This window comes from Olea europaea, chromosome 7 (assembly GCF_002742605.1).
Source record: "Olea europaea var. sylvestris chromosome 7, O_europaea_v1, whole genome shotgun sequence".
NCBI lineage: Eukaryota > Viridiplantae > Streptophyta > Magnoliopsida > Lamiales > Oleaceae > Olea > Olea europaea.
The window spans coordinates 10,763,401-10,769,578 of NC_036243.1; positions in this window are offsets into that span (position 1 = coordinate 10,763,401).

Here is a 6,178-nt window from a genome sequence, read left to right on the forward strand (position 1 = left end):
GAAAATTTGGAACTTTGGTTGCAATTAGTTCATTGTTTTTTCTTTTCTTATGTTTTTTTTATTTAAATAGAAGGGTAAAATCATTAAAAATGGATGAAAATGACCTTTTGCACAATGAAAGGTGAAAAGTAGGGGTAAAAATGTCAAAAAATAAAAGATAGGGATGTTTTGTGCCAATTACCATATATATGTATGTATGTATGTATGTATGTATGTATGTACGTACGTACGTACGTACGTGTGTGTGTGATTGAGTGAATGACATATATCTCATGATCAACAATTTGATTATCCATTATGAATGACAGTTTAACAATGCATCATAGAAAAGTAATCATGGTCATCGAGATATCACATTATATAGATAAATCATATTAGGGTCATGTAGTAATGTAGATAGGTCATGTAAAAATATCATATAGCATCACACCTAATAATGTAGCACCATGATTTGTTAGTTCAAATCGTCGATATTCACCTCGTCAATGTAGTCAAAATTTGCTTATACCAGCGTCTGCAATTTAGCCCTCATCATATTACCTAATTGGGACAACTCAAAGGTGGGGTCGACAACTGGAACTAAAAATACCAAAAACTAGAATTCTCAGGGGAAAATGAGGACATAATTGTCAACTTCCATGGATGCAGGGTGTTGATACCGCGCCTTAATGGTATGGAACATTTTAATATAGTTATCCTCCTTTTGTCCCTAAGATTGTCGACTGGCACACTTTCCCCCTATTTATAGAAGAAAATAGGGGCTTAACTATAATTTTGATTTCTACTAATTATATTTATAATCCGAAAATAATTCTTGCAATATTTTGTTTTTCAAAAGTTTTGCAAACAAGTTTTTATATCCTATAACTTTAATTAAGATTCCTAAAAAAATAAAGAAAGTTTTTGAGATGTTACAAGTACACTTGGGAGCTTGTTTGAACAAACCGACATGCCTAGTTTTATATTCTAAAGCATGATTGTTTGACAAAATTAAACTCCATGTGTCTGATGCATCACCTAAATACATAACAGAATGGTAGTTGTTATTCATGGGCTCAATGGTCTTTGATGTTATAATGAGTTAGATCAATAGAAATGATCAAATACCTTGGTACGTTAGGAAGTCAGAGCACAAGAAGTAGTAAGCATGAATGCATATAGAAGTCGTTACTTGACCTTATGGATAAATGAATTCACTTTAGTATTTTCTTTGGAGTATTTTAAATCTGAACTTAGTATTTAGAAACAATTAAATGTATAATGTGATTTGATATAACTTCAAATCTTAATATCCTCAATCATCAAATCGCCATTGGTCTTCAAAGCCCCTAAATCATGCTACGGCCGTCGCTTGAAAGCTCACCAAAAATCAGCAATAATCGTCGGAGACTTTGACAACCCCACTTTTGAGATTCCTAAATCTCCAAAAATGACTCTACCTGAAACTCAATTTCTCAATTTTTATGATTTTTTATTTGTTTCTATATTATTTTGATATGCCTTTAAACAATTTGAAAAACGGTTGTTACGTGCCATAGAAGTTCAAGGTCGAAACTCAAAAACACCAATCAATGGAGAGAGATGAAGAGGAAACCTTCCAAGGTAGTAGTAGAAGCCACGGGCAAAAGAAAAAATGTGGCCTTACATTCAAAAATAAATCCTTTTTTTTTTTTCGCGGATTTTAATTGGTATACGTTATTTTAATGAATATATTATAACCAGATTTATGTTTTTATATTACTGATTTCGGAAAGTTGTTGCCACCAATTTTCAAATTTTGTCTTTCTGATTTTTTTGGAAACTTCATGTGACTGAACTTAAAGAGCAGATTCTTGAACATTTATGGAGTTTTGCGCATTCATTAGAGAAGATTATATGAACAATAATTAGAGTTTTGCTAGTCCTAAAATAAGGACTAGCAAATCAATTTCTTTGTGACCGTTATTCTCTTATTTTGGCAAAGCAGATATTGCAAAATCTATATTTTCCTTTAATGCTCTCTCTTGTGTATAAATAAAGCATAGTATCACTTGTACAAAATTAACCAATGAAAACTTTTACTCTTGAATTTCTTTATGACATTAGTGTCGGATAGTGTTTGCACGTCGAGTAAATATATTTATACTCACACATTTTGAAGTAAAATATTATTTTATATTTTGAGTGCTTAAATTGTTAAGAATGGAATGTTTGGTTTATAATTCTATTGAAATTTTATGGGCCATGATAATAAGACCGTCTCAATTTTGTTAAAGTTCATCTTTTGAATTTAGTATTTTGTTTTAATAATAAGATTGAGTGCCAAATTGAATGTATTAGGTTGAACAACGTGAAATTTAAACTGTGATCTTGATCGCGTGCATTTAATCCAACTTGATTATCGTTAATAAGATGTTAATTCTGAGCCGGTAATTAGTGGTGGCAATCGAGCCTAGCAGCTCGTAAAAAGGTAGCTCCCCAGCACGAGCCAAGCAAGTCTGGCTCGCTCTTGGCTTGCCCATGGGGAAGCCCATTAGCTAGCCCACGAGCTAACTCATGGCTTGTTTTGAAATAGTGATCGTTTTGATCACTATTATAGTTCGGTGACCGTTTGCAAATAGTCAATGAACTTGCAAAGTGGCCATTTTGGCCACTTTATTTATTTATTATTATTTTTTTTACTTTATAAATACCCCAACCCATTTCTAAGTTTTTTTCACACAACAATTCTTGTTCTCGTCCTTCTACACAATCTACTACTACATTTTTAATTTTCTACCTTCAATTTCAATTATTCAATATCATTATATCAATTAGAATTACCAACTTACCATGATACAAATTTACTTACTTATACTTACTATATACATTGACACTATACATATTCTATATATTTCATCACAAGTTCACAATTAACAAATGAATCCACACTCGTTTGTTAAGGGCCTGTTCGATGGTGTCGGAGGCGAATCACCTATGACACCACAAAGTCAATTTCAGATTGAATTTGTTGGTCTAAACAAAGTACCAATTCTCGAAAATATTCCAGATTTCGATACTCATGGAAGTAGTAATCCAATTGATCTGGATGATGTTAATGTTCCTGAAGCGAATTACGAGGAGGAACATAAATTATATATTCCCGATACAAGAAGGAAGTAAAAGGGAAAAAGAAGGCAAAATGATGGGATCACTTTAAATTAATTCCAACAGGTCGATGGAGTTGTAAAGCAGTATGTAAATACCGTCAACAACAATTAGCATGCCAGAAAGGGCATTGGTACCACCCACCTGAATTTATGTGCTTTAATTCAACTCTATTTTCAACTCTATTTTCAATATGAGCATTTGCTAGAAATTTGAAATCTTAACTAAATCATGACTTATTTGAATACTAACTTTATCAAAATTAAACGACAAAAATCTAACTTGAACTTACTACAACTTATCTCACAATATTTTCAAGGCAACAAGTAACTAACATGGACTAAAAGTTAGCGTACTCAATGCATGGCCACTTAAAGCACATAAATTGGGAACAATAAACAATGGCACAAATTTCTTTTTCCTTTTCTTTTTCTTTTTTTTTTTAATAAAAATTTGGAGGAAAAACTGTCATTTAAATATATAAATTATTGGTTGCTACACTCAAAATTGTATTGTTAAAGTTTTATTCTTTCTGCGCCCTCACATGGACAAGGTTTACAAGAAATTACAAGTATAGATGCAACAAACTAAAATCATAATGCCTTAGCTTCATTTATGCTATTCTTCTTGCATGTCTTTTGTTTCATTTTTTTCAACTCTATTTTCAATATAGAATACAAAAAAGACTCAAAGACTTTTCAGTAATTACAATTTTCACACCTTCATTTTCTTGTTCTTATTTTTATTTCTTCCAAATTCTTCAGCTCTACTGTTGAGTATTCAATTTTCTTTTCCTATTTTTTTCCTCGAGTCTTCAAGAGAGTGTTCTATTATTTTCCTTCTGTCTTTGCATTCTTGTGAAGCTTTTAAAAAAGAATAGAAGATTGACATGGAAATTGAATAATATCGATTTAGTTGAGGGTCATTTTTTTTACTCGAAATATTATCAAGATATGATTACGATTATGTTTATAACAAGATCAGATGATGGTACACTCAAATGGGAAATTATAAACTAAATTATAGGTTTAGCATAACATTGAAGTATACAACTCATACATAATAGAACTTAAGAATGATAAGAATAAATATTTTGAAATCTCTCACGAATGTTCTTGTCACACATGTACAAACATGAGTATCGGTGTCAGAATAGAACCTAGGAAGCCCAAAATTTGTAACGTGACTATAAGATACTGGAAGAAAAATCAAACAGCGGTTTGTTCACCATGAAATAATTTTTTTAGTCAAAATTAGAAAAATGTTGAAGTCTGAATTTTTCCCATTTTAAAGTTGGAAATTAACTTGCTATTCGGGAAGAATTGGGGACCGATAAAGCAATGTTACCCTGACCTTTTATAATTATAAATGTTCTATCTTTGGATCAAACTTTTTCTAGACGCTCAACTTAACCACCTTCAATTTGGACTTAAAAAGTTCTCACAAGATGGAACGGAAAGTACTTTCTGTTGACCTCACGAATTGGACCTTTCATGAGGCCAACCGAGGGCTACTCCACATATTTTTCCCTACGCACAATAGCGAACAATCAAACGTACACGATCGGAACCAATGGGAGTGGTAGCGATCCGGTTAAGTCAGTGGACCGTGATCAGAACAATGTTGGAATTGTACAAAAGTGGAGAGGAGAAAAATTATACTTTGTGTAGAGTGCCAAGTTATTTTAGTAAGAGTTTCAATACCTTTGTCTCTTGTCAAACCTTTGGTATTTATAGGCAATAGGCACCGTTGAATGTGGGACATGTATATGCATCAATGATGCAAGGCGTCTGACCGTAGGCGTCAATCAGCCACATCTAGAGGGGATGAATAATTAATTCATCTGAGTTGTAAGTTAACATAAAGTTGAGATGTTACATCAATCAATCCATGAAGATAAAAGAGGATTCCTGACAAAAGGATACATCTCTGAATCTGGCGACGGAGAGGCCTCTGCAGTAGTGCCTCAGATCCCTTAACTTCAGTGAATGGATAGGCGCCTTGGCAATCACTTTAGGTGATAACTGTGCCTCGTAGCATGTTAACATTGAGGTTCGGCCAAATTGTAGTGAACTTATATCACTTCAGAATCACTTCGGCTAGACATGTGGCATCTCATTGAGGAATAAGTATGACGTGCCGAGGTGGGTTATTGCGTAACAGTGGTCCTCCTAAGTTCAGGGATGAATATTTATATCATTCGTGGACTTTTTGGACCGGTTGTGTATTTGCTTCATCAAAGGGGTGTGAAAGGGACTCTGCGACCGAGGCGTTAACCTACAGGGGACTACACCTGGGGAGGGTTGAAGCTTTGTAAAGCTGACGAATGAGCTCATCTACGACCGATATGCTGACCCATTGGGGACAACGCTTGGGAGATGGCTTGTAGCTTTGTAAAGCTTTTGCAATCCTACGACCGAGGTGATGACCCACAGGGGACTTAGCCTAGGGAATGTTAAAGTTTTGTAAAGCTGACGGAAGAGCTCATTTACGATCGATGCGCTAACCCTCAGGGGACAATGCTTAGGAGATGGCTTGAAGCTTTGTAAAGCTTTTGCAACTCTACGACCGAGGCGATGACCCACAAAGGACTTTGCGTGGGGAGTGTTGAAGCTTTGTAAAGTTGATAGTAGAGCTCATCTTCGACCGATGCACTGACCAATAGGGGATGACACGTGGGAGATGGCTTGAAGCTTTGTAAAGCTTTTGCAACTCTGTGACCGAGGCGATGACCCACAAGGAATTTTGCTTGAGGAGTATTGAAGCTTTGTAAAGTTGACAAAATAGCTCATCTATGATCAATGCACTGACCCATAGGGGATGATGCTTAGAAGATGACTTGAAGCTTTGTAAAGCTTTTGTAACTCTATGATCGATGTGATGACCCACTGGAGATTTCACCTGGGAAGGGTTGAAGCATTGTAAAGCTAAGGGGCTTCAATCCGAAGCATACAGTTTGTAATCTTAAATGATGTGACGATCATCGTGTTTTTCGAAGGAGACAATTGGATATGATGCCCATTCTCAGAAAAGGCTACTGTAGCTAATTATG